This window comes from Squalius cephalus (genome assembly GCF_949319135.1).
Source record: "Squalius cephalus genome assembly, chromosome: 1".
Taxonomy (NCBI): Eukaryota; Metazoa; Chordata; class Actinopteri; order Cypriniformes; family Leuciscidae; genus Squalius; species Squalius cephalus.
In genome coordinates this window covers 5,359,499-5,374,070 of record NC_137122.1, presented here as the reverse complement: position 1 = coordinate 5,374,070, position 14,572 = coordinate 5,359,499, and the positions used below count along the sequence as shown (strand labels likewise).

The 14,572-nt window shown below is 39.0% G+C and overlaps 2 protein-coding genes across 3 annotated transcripts in view; both read right to left on the bottom strand.

Annotated features, from left to right (window-relative positions):
- LOC307155857 (interferon-induced very large GTPase 1-like) overlaps nucleotides 1-2,889 on the bottom strand; it is a 250,519-nt gene extending 247,630 nt beyond the window's left edge. For both annotated transcript variants that reach the window (XM_079866852.1, XM_079866851.1), the window contains exon 1: nucleotides 2,446-2,889. The gene's annotated coding sequence lies outside the window, so the exon portion shown is untranslated. The remainder of the gene's footprint in view (nucleotides 1-2,445) is intronic.
- The window catches only part of LOC307155885 (uncharacterized protein), a 468,056-nt gene that overhangs the window by 366,830 nt on the left and 86,654 nt on the right, over nucleotides 1-14,572 (bottom strand). The gene's annotated exons all lie outside the window — the stretch shown is intronic.

Below are 14,572 nucleotides of genomic sequence, written 5' to 3'. Positions count from 1 at the left end.
GGGCAGGTTTGATCCAGATCAAATTTAAGATCGGATTACATGATCTGATCTTAGTTCAGAATCCCTCTTTTGCTTTTGAAAAACCCATTTCCAAGATTTGATCCAATCCGTGATCCGAAATCCCACTGGATTACTTTTGAAAAACTGGGCCCTGGAGTTATTTTATGTTTTATTAAAGCGTCTTAACTTTGAATCGTGTCTGTTCATTATAGCCTACTAGAGACAGTTAAACACACAAACATTTCATGTTGGACAGTCAAGTAGCCCCAGGGCTGTGTACCATATACTGTAGGCTACATTGAAGGGGACAAGTCTTATCCGTAAATAATAATAATAACAATAATAAGTCAACAATTAGAAATGGGCAAATTGGAAATGCCAAAATGATTTTTTTTCAAATGAATATGGCCATTTTGGGGGATAAAAGTTGCATGTGTTCAGTATTGAAGCTATTTTATTGATGAAAGTGTTGACTAGTTTCTGTGCTCCTGAATGTTGCAGCGTGATCTCCGCTCTCTGAGAGCAAATTGTGTGTGTGTGTGTGTGTGTGTGTCAATGAAAGCAGCATGGTAAAGGAGTAGCCTGAAAGGTTCAGCCTATAATTAAAGGTAGCCTACTATAAAGCCCATGCAGAGCGGCCGAGATTTACAGCTTTTGCATCGTTCAAACATCGGCCGGAGATCATTTGCGATCAGATGCCGACGTCGCGGCGACATATTGCCGATTAGCAAACGCTCTCTGAGCGACATCATGTCGATGGAACTTCGTACATCAGGCCGACATCAACAAATAATATAAATTTGTTTGTTATTAATCTATTGTTGCGGGCCAAAAGCTAAATGGAAAGGATGTATTAGGGGAGCGCGGGGCACAACCTAACACGGGGTTAGTTGTAACACGCTTGTTTTAAATACTTCCGCACATGCTTGGATGACGAAACTTTGTGTATTTACTAGTTGCCATATCAACACTATATAGAAAAAAAAATCCGCTAAAATTACTTATTTTTTGGAAGATATCCATAGACATTTATTAAACCATAGCAAAAGTACATTTCTTACTTAAGTTAATTTTTCATATCTATTTTTTTGTGTTTATTTAAAATAAGACAAATCTGATATTATTTTAATCTCCAAGATGTTATTTAACAGTTGAGATAGTTATTTAATGCTTCGCTAACTAGCAGAAGACACTAGCCGGGTTTAAATCCCAGTTGTGCAGGCGGGGGCATGTTGTAACACTGCGTTACAATGTGCCCCTATTAGAAATATGCTATTATATTCTATACTTTTATTAATTTTATTGAGAAAACGTGAGAAAAAAGTGAATAAAGACTGAGAGTCAATGTTCAGAAATTACTAATTATTTATTTGTTTTGAACTATGTTGTATAGCTGTGTTTTCATGTGTTCGTATAGTCAAAACTCAAAAATGAGTTTATATTTAATTATTAAAAATTGCCATTATTTTATATGAAAAAGTTTTTTAATTGTATTTTATTTAGAAAATATTTTAGTTTGTTTTGTATATTTTTTTTATTAGATCAGATAACATTTTAAGCTGTCATTTGGTCATGTTACAATGTGCCCCACACATGTTACAATGTGCCCCTGCACATGTTACAATGTACCCCACCTATGGGGCATGTTGTCACATTTCACTTCCATTCTTTCGGGGTATATCAAGAAAAAAGTATATACTGTATTGATAAAACAAAAACACATAATTGTACTAGACATGTGGGAAATGAATGTGGGAAAAAAATAAATACTCTGAACCATAAGTAGATTTACACAAACTGAGAAAGACAAAAAGCGTTACTTTGTGCCCCGCTCTCCCCTACTTTATGTATTAAAGTTCAATAACATAGTTGAACCCGTAACCCCCATGCATTGCTGCCAAATTCAGTTCACATGCTATCCTGCTATCCTGATGAGAAAAAGTATTTTTGCATAATTTGTATGATTTTTTGTTTTGAAAAATATTCAATAACTTTACTGTTACGCAGTTTATTACAGTTAGGTTATTGGATATTTTTCATAATAAAAATCATAATCATGCATTAATTACTATCTTATGTTAGGATAGTGTAGATTACATTTGTTTACGGCTGACAGAAAATAGCGGTCGGTGCACTGTCCTGCTTATGACTGCATGTTTAAAACCAAACTGTGTCGCACTCAACACGTCCTGCTGTACGCGGTTTTTTAGAAAAATCTATTCGTTTAGTCATTCCAAACCAAGTCTGATTACAAAATAGATCTCTACTTTTGATTATCGCCGTAAAATCACCAATTTTGTGTTTAGTTTCGGTTTCGTTTCATTTCGCTGCTTTCGTCTGCATCCATTTCGCCTGATAAATTAGCCTACTACGAAATAAAGTTGATATTGCAAACTAAACATTAACGGGACCCCAAAACACATCACAATATTACACTAGTCTGACCTTGTAGCAGTCCAGGGGTGCGTTTCCCGAAAGCATCGTTAGCCAACTATGCTCGCAAGTTCCGTCGTTACTAACATAGTCCAACGATTTGGTGTTTCCCGAAACCATAGTTCAAACGAACATTCGCAAACTGCATGCAAACTTGTGTGGTTGGAAAGACAGCTCTTGACCTGTGGTTAGACGCATAGTTCCTTGTTAGTTTGTTGTGTCGACGTCATTGATTTCGCAGCAGCTGGGATGTGTGCTATTCAGAGCTATCGACCCTATAGCCTATTTCTTTCGAAGCTTTCACCATCCACTTTAAGTGATTTGGATGACTTAAAGTCGAGGTGCTCAGGTTTTACACAATTTGCTTTCTTTATTACAAATTATTTGAAACGATATAATAGCGTGACGATCGCAATTATTCTCCCTTGGAAGTGCCCTCCGAAAGGGTTATTTATGCCGGTTGGGACGCAGCCTTGGTTTCGTTTGTGCGAAGAAACGGTGAGTGTGCAAGCGAGTAGCTTTGTTAAATTCCCAAAGACAAATTGTCATATAACAATATTTTACAAAAATTATTTTAGGGGTTTACCCTTAAATATTAAATTGCATTGTACTAGACATGTGGGAAATGAATGTGGGAAAAATAAATACTCTGTCTAAACCATATGTAGATTTACACAAACTGAGAAAGTCAAAAAGCGTTACTTTGTGCCCCGCGCTCCCCTAATATCTATAGCCTATGTTAACGTATGCAAATTAGACTACGTTTCCTTAGCGCTAAGCACTGCATATGTTGCGTATATGTGTAGGCTACAGTACTACTTTTTCCTGGATATACCCCGAAAGAATGGAAGTGAAATGTGACAACATGCCCCATAGGTAACATGACATATGACAGCTTAAAATGTTATCTGATCAAATAAAAAAATATACAAGACAAACTAAAATATTTTCTAAATAAAATACAATTAAAAAACTTTTTCATATAAAATAATGGCATTTTTTTTTATATAAACTCATTTTTGAGTTTTGACTATATGAACACAGGAAAACACAGCTATACAACATAGTTCAAAACAAATAAATAAATAGTAATTTCTGAACATTGACTCTCAGTCTTTATTCACCTTTTTCTCACGTTTTCTCAATAAAATTAATAATAGTATAATATAAAAGCATATTTGTAATAGGGGCACATTGTAACGCAGTGTAACAACATGCCCCGCCTGCACAACTGGGATTTAAACCCGGCTAGTGTCTTCTGCTAGTTAGCGAAGCATTAAATAACTATCTCAACTGTTAAAGGGGCTATATGCAACTTTTTCCCCAAAATAAACGTAACAATAACCTTTTTATTTTACCATTTATGACTCAAACATCTCCTGATGAGCATACTGACACCTTGTCAGCTCACAGTGGGTGCACCTATAAGCCTGTATCCTATTTTTCCTATTTTCTGTCGGGTTGGATTTTTCCCGCGCTGTCTGCGGATGTGACGTCAAGCGCGTGCATGTTAAACGTTTCAGATCACTCTGCCACCACCGCTAGTCAGCAAACAAACTTAGTTTCTCAAACAATATGTATTTGACTGTTCTTACCTCTGTAAACATAATGTTGACCTCTTTGCAGCGGATGACTTGTGAAGTGTGCACGTACGAGAGCGAGCAGAAAGGAAGAGCAGTTCCGTTTTTTGGCCACAGGTGTCAGTCGTGAGTTTAAATTTCAGAAAATCGCATGTAGCCTCTTTAAATAACATATTGGAGATTAAAATAATATCAGATTTGTCTAATTTTAAATAAACACAAAAAAATAGAGATGAAAAATTAACTTAGAGTTTAAATTTCAGAAAATCGCATATAGCCTCTTTAAGTTAAATTTTCATCTCTATTTTTTGTGTTTATTTAAAATTAGACAAATGCCTCTTTTTTTTGCCTGTAAATAATCTTCGTGCTTTGTTACTATTGATATGAAACAAAGTCTCAGATTTCAAATTCCGTCCATTTTCTTACAAAATTCAAAAACATAAATAGGTGTGAGATCGCTCATCTGGCGCAGCTCTAGAGAAGCAGCAGCGCGTGAGCGCACATGATCTTTTCTTCCACCTTGATAATACCAGTTACAGCGCGAAATAAACATGAATGAGCATCGAATGTGTGTTAAAGATAGAGTACAACTTATCGAAATCCATATCATGTTACATGGAGTTGCTCAATCAGTGTTTCAACCGTGGAAAGACGTTAGTAAAACGGCTTGTAAACAATGTCATGTAACGTCACATTTACCTCACAAAAACCATATCCAGTGACCATAAACTTGTTAGTCAGCTAGAAAAACTAACTCTAGAGAGGAGCATTTTGCTAATATGCACCATATCATTATAATGTTTAATGTTCTTCAATATTTAATGCATGTTTGAATAAATCTAGCAAGTTTTTTTTTTTTTGACAGCCACCATTTAAATGTTTACATTTCATATAACTTTATTATTATAAAAATAAATAAAAGTGTAATTTAAGTTTTTAAACAAATCAGTTAATTTTTACCTTCAATATTATGGTAGGCTAATGAAGCCTAGGCTACAACTGACTACCATAGTTTACAACATTAGTTAAGAGATTTGTTAAAAGATTTGAAGTTTACCATGTATTGTGGTCTGATATCCAAAATAATCCATATTGAATCGAATCAGAATCTAAATCGAATCGAATTGCAAGCTTTGTAAATCGAATCGAATCTGAAATTTGTGTCAATATCCAGCCCTATAAATTATGTGTGAATATGCCCAACTCTCTGAGAGTGCAATCTCTATATGGGTTATGATGGCATTTTATATTAAAATATATAAACATGTCTGTATTCAGGGCCGTGCACAGGGGGGTGGCCCGGTGGCTCATCGACTGAGGTGCCCCTCTTCCCCACCCCCACCGCTGTGAAAAAGCAATCCGCTCCAGGTTTTCCCGCTTGCTCCGCAACATCACTCACAGTATGGGTCCTATTTTAACGCTCTGAAATGCAAGTATCAAGCGCGAAACGCAAGTAACTTTGTGGGCGGGTCTTGGGCGCTGTTGCTATTTTACCGGCGGGATAAATGACTCTTGCGCCCGACGCAAATCTAAAATGGGTTGGTCTGAAGTCGCTTCATTACTCATAGGTGTGGTTTGGGCGTAACGTGAAATAAACCAATCAGAGCATCATCTCACATTCCCTTTAAGAGCAGGAGTGCTTGTTCCATGGCGGATTGCTATTATAACGGCGGATTTGCCAGGAGCGGTTCACAGCCGAGGTCGACGTTCTCGTCAGGGCCGTAAAACACAGAGAAGTGACATTGGGGATGTAGAAACACACCCAAATTAACTTCGGTTAAACAGCCGTATATGATATTTTGAGTAAATGTGTAAGCTAGATTTATGCCTATTTTTTCACATCTTCATGGACACAACAATGATTTCCCTAGTGTGTTAAAATGAATGAATGAATGAATGAATGAATGAATGAATATCTTTATTTCGAACAATTAAAAAAAATTTTTTTTAGCATAATAAATCACACTGTTTGAAAATGGATGGGTAGAAGCCCTAGGCTTATCAAGACCTACAAGACCTAATATTTTTCCTTCTAATAATGTATGATTTGCAAAAATGAAAACTGCTGCTTCTGTGTAGATGAGAGAAGCAAAGTGTGTGTGCGTTGTGCACACGCTACATTATGGCCAAGCATGCGCCCTTAAAATAGCATCTGAATTACGCGCCACTGACTTTAGACTTAGGTCTGTGGTGGAATTGTTTTCTGGAACTGCAAAATAGCACCAGGGAACGTTTGCGCCGGAACACGCCGCCTCTTTTCGCTGAACCGCCCACGGGAGCGCAAGTGTATTTCCTAGTTTACAGATGTGCGTCTGTGGAGGGAAAAGTCTGCTGTGCGCGGGTGCAAAATAGGAATGATACATGCGTCCCTGTACAAAGTCAATTGCGCTGGGTGCAAGATAGGGTCCAGTGTCTGTGGCGCTCTCTTGAAACTGAGAGTGAACACGACAGTTCACGAAAGCTGTCGCATTAACAGGTAGGCTATGCAAGACAGTGGTTGAATCTGCAAAATTAGTATATTTTTTTTTTTTATGTCGGTAATGTTTTGCTCTTGGTCTTCTACTAGTGCTAACAACTTGTACAACATATCCACGTTCTTAGAATTAGCTGCTTGTCTAATCAAATCTGGCCATTGAAAAAGACATCCCAATCGTAAAAAATTAGGTTATTAAGATATTTTAGGACATGGTACCAACTAGAAAGGTAAATAGTTTTTGTTATAATCACCAATGTGTAATTGTGAATCATAAAAAAAAAATAGGTTATCAAGATCTTTCAGGACATGGTACCAAATAAAAAAGTGTTGCTGTAAATGGAACAGGTAAATATAAAGATGTAAAACAGCAAATAGTTTCTGTTATTATCAGCATGTTCTATCAAAACATCTACAATAAACTCTAAAATGTATTTGAGGGTGTGCTGTCTTCTCTTTTAATTGTATATTTTGTAATAACTGGATAATTGTGCTAACAAGCAACCACCCCCTTAGTGCCCCTTTTTTTGGTTTAGGCCACTCACTGCCCTGCAAAATGTCTGTGCACGCCCCCCTGTCTGTATTAATGAAAGAAATTATTGATAAACACGTATTTGGACTGAATTACATCCAGTTTATTAGCAACACCGTGCACGAGCATGAATCCCTCGTATTTGATCTCACAGGTGTCAGAGAAGAGAGAACTGCCGTTAGGAAGTGGTTTCTCTTCGTCTTCCCTTAAGCACTCGAGCTTAGTCTCACTGTGAAAGCAGACGGGAAGCACAGCATCTTTCTCTCTCTCATACACGTGCTATTTATGGTCTCTTTGTAACTTTATCAGAGTGAACATCGTGTTAAAACATTGTTGATAGATACTTAATGACGAGTATCCGTGCAACTAGCGAACTCTCGTTGAAACTGGCGCTTTTAATCGTGATCTGTCTAGCTCTTCATTCGCGCGCGTGTTTGTCAATGCAGGAGTGAGAGAGCAGGACTTCCGGTGTGTTTTTTGCTCATTTCGCCTCTTCCTACTCTCCTTTAAGGTATGTTTGCACATTTAATGGTTATATAATTTGTTTTTATTTTCAATGCGATTGAATAGCAGTCTAAGATATAATATTTGTTTGACTAGCATTGTTAGTTACATGGTTAAATCTACAATCTACAATCAATCAATGACACGGCATGATTGTACCAAAAAGACTTTCTATCACACAACACACATTTTCTTGATGTGTTTACATGATGGAGTGTTTCATTTATGCTTAGTATTTTTTATTTGCATTAACCCTTGTATGGTGTTCGGGTCTGTTGGACCCATTTTCATTTTTTATCAAAAGAAAAATGATACAATTAATTCTTTTTTCAAACTGAGACTCATTGGCCTTGGCTCATTTTCTGTGAGGAATATATATCAGAACACATTTTTAATGAAAACACACTGTACACCCCCCCTACACATTTATATTACACACAGGATGTTCGGGTCCACTGGACCCGGGGCTAATAAAAGTGTGGAAATTGTAGGTCTTGTGTACCTTTACTCTGTCCTCCTCCTGTCAGGGCCTGCTGTTAGTGTGTGTGTGTTCTTGTATATGGTTTATGAGGACACAAATGTGTATAATGGCATGGGTATTACAACGTAAACATGTTTTATAACGACATCTGTGTCCTCATACTAAAACATACTAAATGGTGTTTTTTGAAATTCAAAAAATGCCAAAAGTTTTCTGTGATTGGTAGGTTTAGGGGTAGGGTTAGTGTAGGGGGATAGATTATCCAGTTTGTACATTAGAAAAACCATTATGCCTATGGAGAGTGACCATACACCACATATCCAAGTGAGTGTGTGTGTGTATGTGCATGTGTGTGTGTGTGTGTGTATGTGCATTTGTATGTGTGTGTGTGTGGGTGTGTGTTTTGTGTGTGTCTGTGTGTGTGTTGTGGGTGTGTGTGTTGTGGGTGTGTGTATGTGTCTGCATGAGTGTGTGTGTCTGCATGATTGTGTGTGTGCATGCATGCGTGTGAGAGAGAGATTGTGTGTAAGTGTGAAAGAGTGCAAGAGTGAGTTTTGTGTTTCTACTCCTGCCATTCCCACACGAGGTTGCAATTCTTAAATGTGATCTAACAAAGGTAAAGAGAAAATATTGACCATATATGCTGTTTATATTGTTTGTAATTGGGATGAAGTAAACATCTGTTGAGTATTTTAACATAACATTTTTGATTGTGTTGAATTAAAAACCCAAAAATGCAGCGGGTCCACCAGACCCACGAACACTGGCTGAGTAACAAAAATATGAACACCACACAAGGGTTAAATTTTGTGAAACAGTGTTATATTTTTTTGCCAACATGTATATGTGCAATTACGTATGGTATTCATGCCTTTGAGCATTCACGCTTCCGGTGTGTTTTTGCTAATTTTGCCTCATACTACTCATAAGGGATAATGTAGGCTACATCCAGCTGGTTGATCTCTCAAAATAACCCCGGGCAGAGTGATGCGAACGCGAAGCCGAGATATTGTCCCGCTTATTACACTGCTACTTGCCACATATGTAAATAATTAGATACGAAATATTGATCTGATTGGTCTTTAAACGCAAAGCTTCCATGGAGAGAGCAGTTTCAGCGGCAAGTTCAAATTAGACGGACATTTAAGAGATACGATATATGGTCATACAGTAGCACTTATTACACAGCATTTCGCCACATAAACAGTTAAGGGGATAAGATATATTGATTTCAGATTAAACAGTTTTAAAATCATATCCCATAATCCAACAGTGTAAACAATAGTCACAAAATGTCCGCCGCTGCATTTGTATGAAACGAGAGATCGAGTCTGGACGGCATAATTAAATAACTATACACAAAATATTGATTTGACTGAGTTTTGATACTTTTTTAGCTCACAAAACGCAAAACTTCCACAAAGAAAAAATATTCCTAACGCTGCTGACTTCAGTGACCCGGATGAGCCTGCGTTATCTGTTCTCAGCGGTTGTTATCTGGGAGTAATATACCGCTGGATGTCGCGATCGACCAATCAGAATCAAGTATTCCACAGAGCCGTGTAATAAAAGAGAATAAATTCCATCACTCATCCCATCCGTGCGTGATCATGCTTCTCTCCTGAGGATCTGCTTGATATTTGATACAGTAGCATGAACACCACGGCTTACAAAACTATCAGATTAACTAAGGAATATGAGATTTTTCGTTAAGTTAAGTGTAACGCCTCTTAGGGCGTCATATACTGACGCTTTTGACATTTCGTCTACATCCAACGCACATGGCACCCTTTAGCGTCAATATGACACGCACAGAGCTTTGTTCGGTTATGGGTAGGTTTAGGTCTGGGGTAGGGTTAGGGTTAGACCGCTAGGAGGCGCCTTCTGGCCCATCTATCTGCGTCTCATATTGACGCTAAAGGGTGCCATGTGCGTTGGATGTAGACGAAATGTCAAAAGCGTCAGTATATGACGCCTTGGGATGAGATTGGGCTGGTTTATGTGTTAACATCAACACACGTATTTCATGGATGCAAACAGGTCTATTTGATGTGCAGTTTAGCCTAAACATACAGAAAACGCATTTCAAAACTGCTTGAAAATATACTTAGCAGATGTTTACACAGCTTTCCAGATGAAGTGTTGAAAAAGGCTACAGAAGTGGACGTGGTTAAGCTGGAGGAAGAGAGATTGACAAGCAACCGTTTCTGATTCAGACCGTTTCATTTCGCTCTGATTAAAAGCATCAAAGTTTCTCACAAATGCACGCTGCAAATTACTATTATATAGCCTACTTATTTTGCTGCGGTATACAGTGTTTCCAACATGATTTTGTGAGACTGTGGTGTGTGGGCACTGGTTCCTCTAAGAACATTTTTTACATTTTAAATTTAAATGCATAAATCTTGTGCATTTTGATGGCAAAATTAAATGACTAGATCAATGAAGAATATAGTTTTCTTATAAACATTTTTGTGCTCTAGTAGTGGTATAACTGGATATGTTTCTTACACGAATGCATCGCTTTGCTTCAGAAGGCCTTTATTTAACCCCCAGTGTGGATATTTATTTATTATTAATGGATCTACTTTTTGGGCTTCAAAATCATGTCCTCTATTCACTCCCATTACAAAGCTTGGAAGAGCCAGGATATTATTTAATATAACTCCGATTGTGTCTGAAAGTAGAAAGTCATATACACTGGCGTGCTCCCCCGGAAGAAAGTTTTACATTTATTAATCTGGTGCTCTTTGAGAGTTCAAAATGAAGAACAACAACACACCATAATCATCCACACACCAATCGCTCTAACCTATGATATTCTCCGATTAAGATATCTGATCATCACAATACACTTGTTCAAATTTTCAGTGTTAAGCATGATGATATGGTAACATATCGCACTGAAGTAGGTCAAAAGCAAAATTACATTTCCTTAGCCTATAAACACAGGCTTTACTCCCTTCAAACTTCATTTGAACTTCCTGTTTCAATACATCAACTTCCTGTTTCAATACATCATTGTTTCATGAAAAAACACTTATCAGAATAATTTCTGTTAAGTTTGTGTATAGTTTTAGTTAAAGGGCTCCTGAAATCCAAATGTAAGTTTTTTAGCTTTTAGTATGAATATGTTAGGCTTAAGGTTATGAATTCAAAACTCTCTCACTTCCGGGAATTCTATCAGGGAATTCTGTGACATCACCGCTGACTTTAGCTTCTTATCACATCTTCTGTCCAATCAAATGCTCTCTAGAATCTAAAGCTCCGCCCCCTCTGCTATAAACACCACCTGGCCAAAGCGGCCATCGTCGCGGAGCAATATGGGTTTTTGCCAGGGTCGATATTGTCCACACCACTTTTTAAAATGACTCGCGGCACGGATATGTACCTAATACAGATAAATAAAACATCTCCAGATGTTTCCATATGCTTCACCATGTTGTGTTGAAGGAAGGTTGTACGCAGGCGCACAGACTTGGTGTTGTTGTGTGTCAGTGCTTCACATTGCCACCTAGCCGCCTGGAGTGCATATTACATTGAATTTCACGCACTTTTGAGTCACCATATGCACGCAGATTTCCTCCCCATAACGCTTGTCTAAACGCAGAACTTTTGCGTTTTCTCTTCAGATCGTTTCCGTATAAACATAGCCTGAAAATGAAAGTAAAAGAGTTATGCACGTTCATTGCGTTTTACCAAATGAGAGTTCTGTCTTTATTAAAATCAAAACAGTAATTTATCTCTGGACTTGCGACCCATCCCGCAATTAATTGTAATGTTATTTTGTATTACTTGTCCCGCTTCGTAATTCTCTATGCAGGAAAAACCCTGCTGTAGCTAAGTTGCTAAACACATCGTGTTGTCATGTAAGGGCCCTGTTCATGTTGGACAGACATTTTAATTGCATTTTGTGTCTGTTAACAGAGGCTCAAAGAGTTGTGAGTTGGAGCTCTGGACATAAGCTGTAGCAGCTCCGTGTTGCAAGCACCAATCCAGTTAATTTATTTTTTTCTTCTATAGACAGTACTCACAAAGGTATAACGATCAAGATTAACTTAAAAATTGTCCGGAGTTCTCCTTTAAAGGGATACTTCAGGATTTAGCATTAAGCTTTGTATTAGTAGAAAACCTGTAGTATTTTCGAATTACCATGCTTTCCACCCTCATATCCCCCTGAGACAAGAGATTTATGTATTTTTTGTCTGGAAAAAATCCTCCGATGACGCAAAAATCGTCATTTTGTGCCATCGGAGGATTTTCTGGCCAGAGGCTAAAGACTACAGCCAGTAGGAGGAGCTGTCCCACATGTTTTCAGCCCGCCCATAGGAGGTGGGATTTCACTCACAGAATGTACACAGTGTAAGGCGTCTTTCTTTGGAAGCTAAGCTAGCATGCTCTTGTTCTGTGGAGAAAGCTGAGTAGTAGGAGAAAGCTGAGTAAGTAGGGGTAAACAACGACATCCTCCTTTTCCCGGACTTGTCCGGCGGGCGAGATCGTTCAAAATGTACGGGATTCGGCTTTTGCTTTCTGCGGTCGCCATGTTTACATGCACATGCACCTTTTGTTTCAGTCCAACTGAATTCATTCCGATTGGTGAATCTGAATCTAGTGTTTACATGAACGCTAAACAAGTGATCGGTTGATGTGCGTTTTACCCTTGCTAAGAAAATTCCCACTCCTCCGTGAGCGATGCGAGACCCGGCGCGTCTCAGTAATCATGCTACCGGCCTCGCGCTGTTCTCCCGCGGCCGTCAGCCTCGTCCTGCTCGCCACAGTAAACATAATGAATGAATGGCGACTGTAGAACACAAAAGCCGAATCCTGGACATTTTGGCCCATTTCTAAATCACTGGCAAACTCATCACGTAGGCTTGCCTTGTTGTTTTCAACGGCGCACTCTTACCGGTAGGCGTGGCCTCCTAAGGCAGCGAAGCAAGTGCATTCTGGGAGTTGTTGTCTTTCATCCACATAAGCCAAAAATAAATTTTCTGGCTTTTCTCAGTCTAGAAAGCTCTAAATTCAAAGATTTCTTCACATTTCTTCTACTTAAATGACCTATTTTAAATACACATTCATCTTCCCAGAGGTGAAGTATCCCTTTAAGCAGTGGCGTTACACGAGCCTGCTTAAATGCTGTGGGAAAGGTACCAGTGTGAAGAGAGGTGTTTATGATGAGTGTGAGTGCGGGTACAACCGAAGATGAAATGGCTTGAAGTAGGTTAGTGGGAATAGGATCAAGCGGACAGGTGGTAGGGCGATCGGAAAGGAGGAGATTGGAGACCTCTACCTCTGAAAGTAGAGAGAAGGAAGGTAGAAAGTGTGTGTTAGCTGGTAAAATTTGTGTGTCAGTTTGTGGATTGGTAAATTGGCCGCTGATGGCGGTTGATTTATTTATAAAGAATGTAGCAAAATCATCAGCTTTTAGTGTTGATGAAGGAGGAGGAGGGTTGAGAAGAGAGGAGAAGGTTTTGAAAAGCATGTGAGAGTCTGAAGAATTGTTAATTTTGTTGTGATAGTAAGTCATTTTAGCAGTGGAGATATTAGCAGAGAAGGAAGAGAGGAGGGACTGATAAAGACCAAGGTCAGTAGGATCTTATGATTTGCGCCACTTCCTCTCTGCACCCCTGAGTTTCGAACGATGTTCACGGAGAACATCAGATAACCAGGGGGCAGAGGGTGTGGCGCGGGCTGGCCTGGAGGAAAGTGGGCAGAAGTTGTCCAAGCAGTTGCACTGTTAGTATCTAGTGTTGAGAGCTGATCAGGTGGAGGAAGTGTGGATGAGACCAGAGAGGATAGACGAGAGGGTGAGAGTGAGCGTAGGTTTCGCCGAAAGGTGACCTGTGGAGGAGTGTGTGTTGTGTTCTGTGGCAGGTTGATGTTGAGAGTGAGGAGGAAGTGATCTGAGGTGTGCAGTGGAGTGACCAGTGTATTGTCAGTGGAGCAACAGCGTGTGTAAATAAGGTCCAATTTATTACCTGATTTGTGAGTAGCCGCAGTAGATACTCGCTTGAGGTCGAATGAGGCAAGCAGAGTGTGGAAATCAGCAGCCTGAGGTTTTTCTAGGTGGATGTTGAAGTCTCCAAGAACTATGAGAGGAGTACCATCCTCAAGGAAGGATGAGAGTAGCACATCAAGCTCCTCCAAGAAACTGTGGAGCTGCCCTGGGGGACGATATACAACTACAAATTGCAAAAAAAAACAAAAATTAATTGGGCTTGTGATGGTAATTGAATGTGATTCAAATGAGCTGTTGTTACACAGAGGTGGTAAATGATTAAATTTCCAATCGTTTGAGATGAGCAGGCCAGTACAACCACCCCTACCAGTCAAGCGAGATGTGTGTGAGAAAGTGAAATTAGTGGAGAGGGTAGCCGGTGTGTCCGTGTCCTCCGGTCTGATCCAGGTCTCAGTCAGGGCCAGTAGACTGAGACCCGAATGACTAGAAATAGATGTAATGAAATCAGCTTTGTTTACAGCGGACTGGCAATTCCAGAGACCAATAGGAAAAGAGAATATAGTACCAGAAGACACCGGAAAGGTATGCAGGTCGTTAGGATTGGACTGCC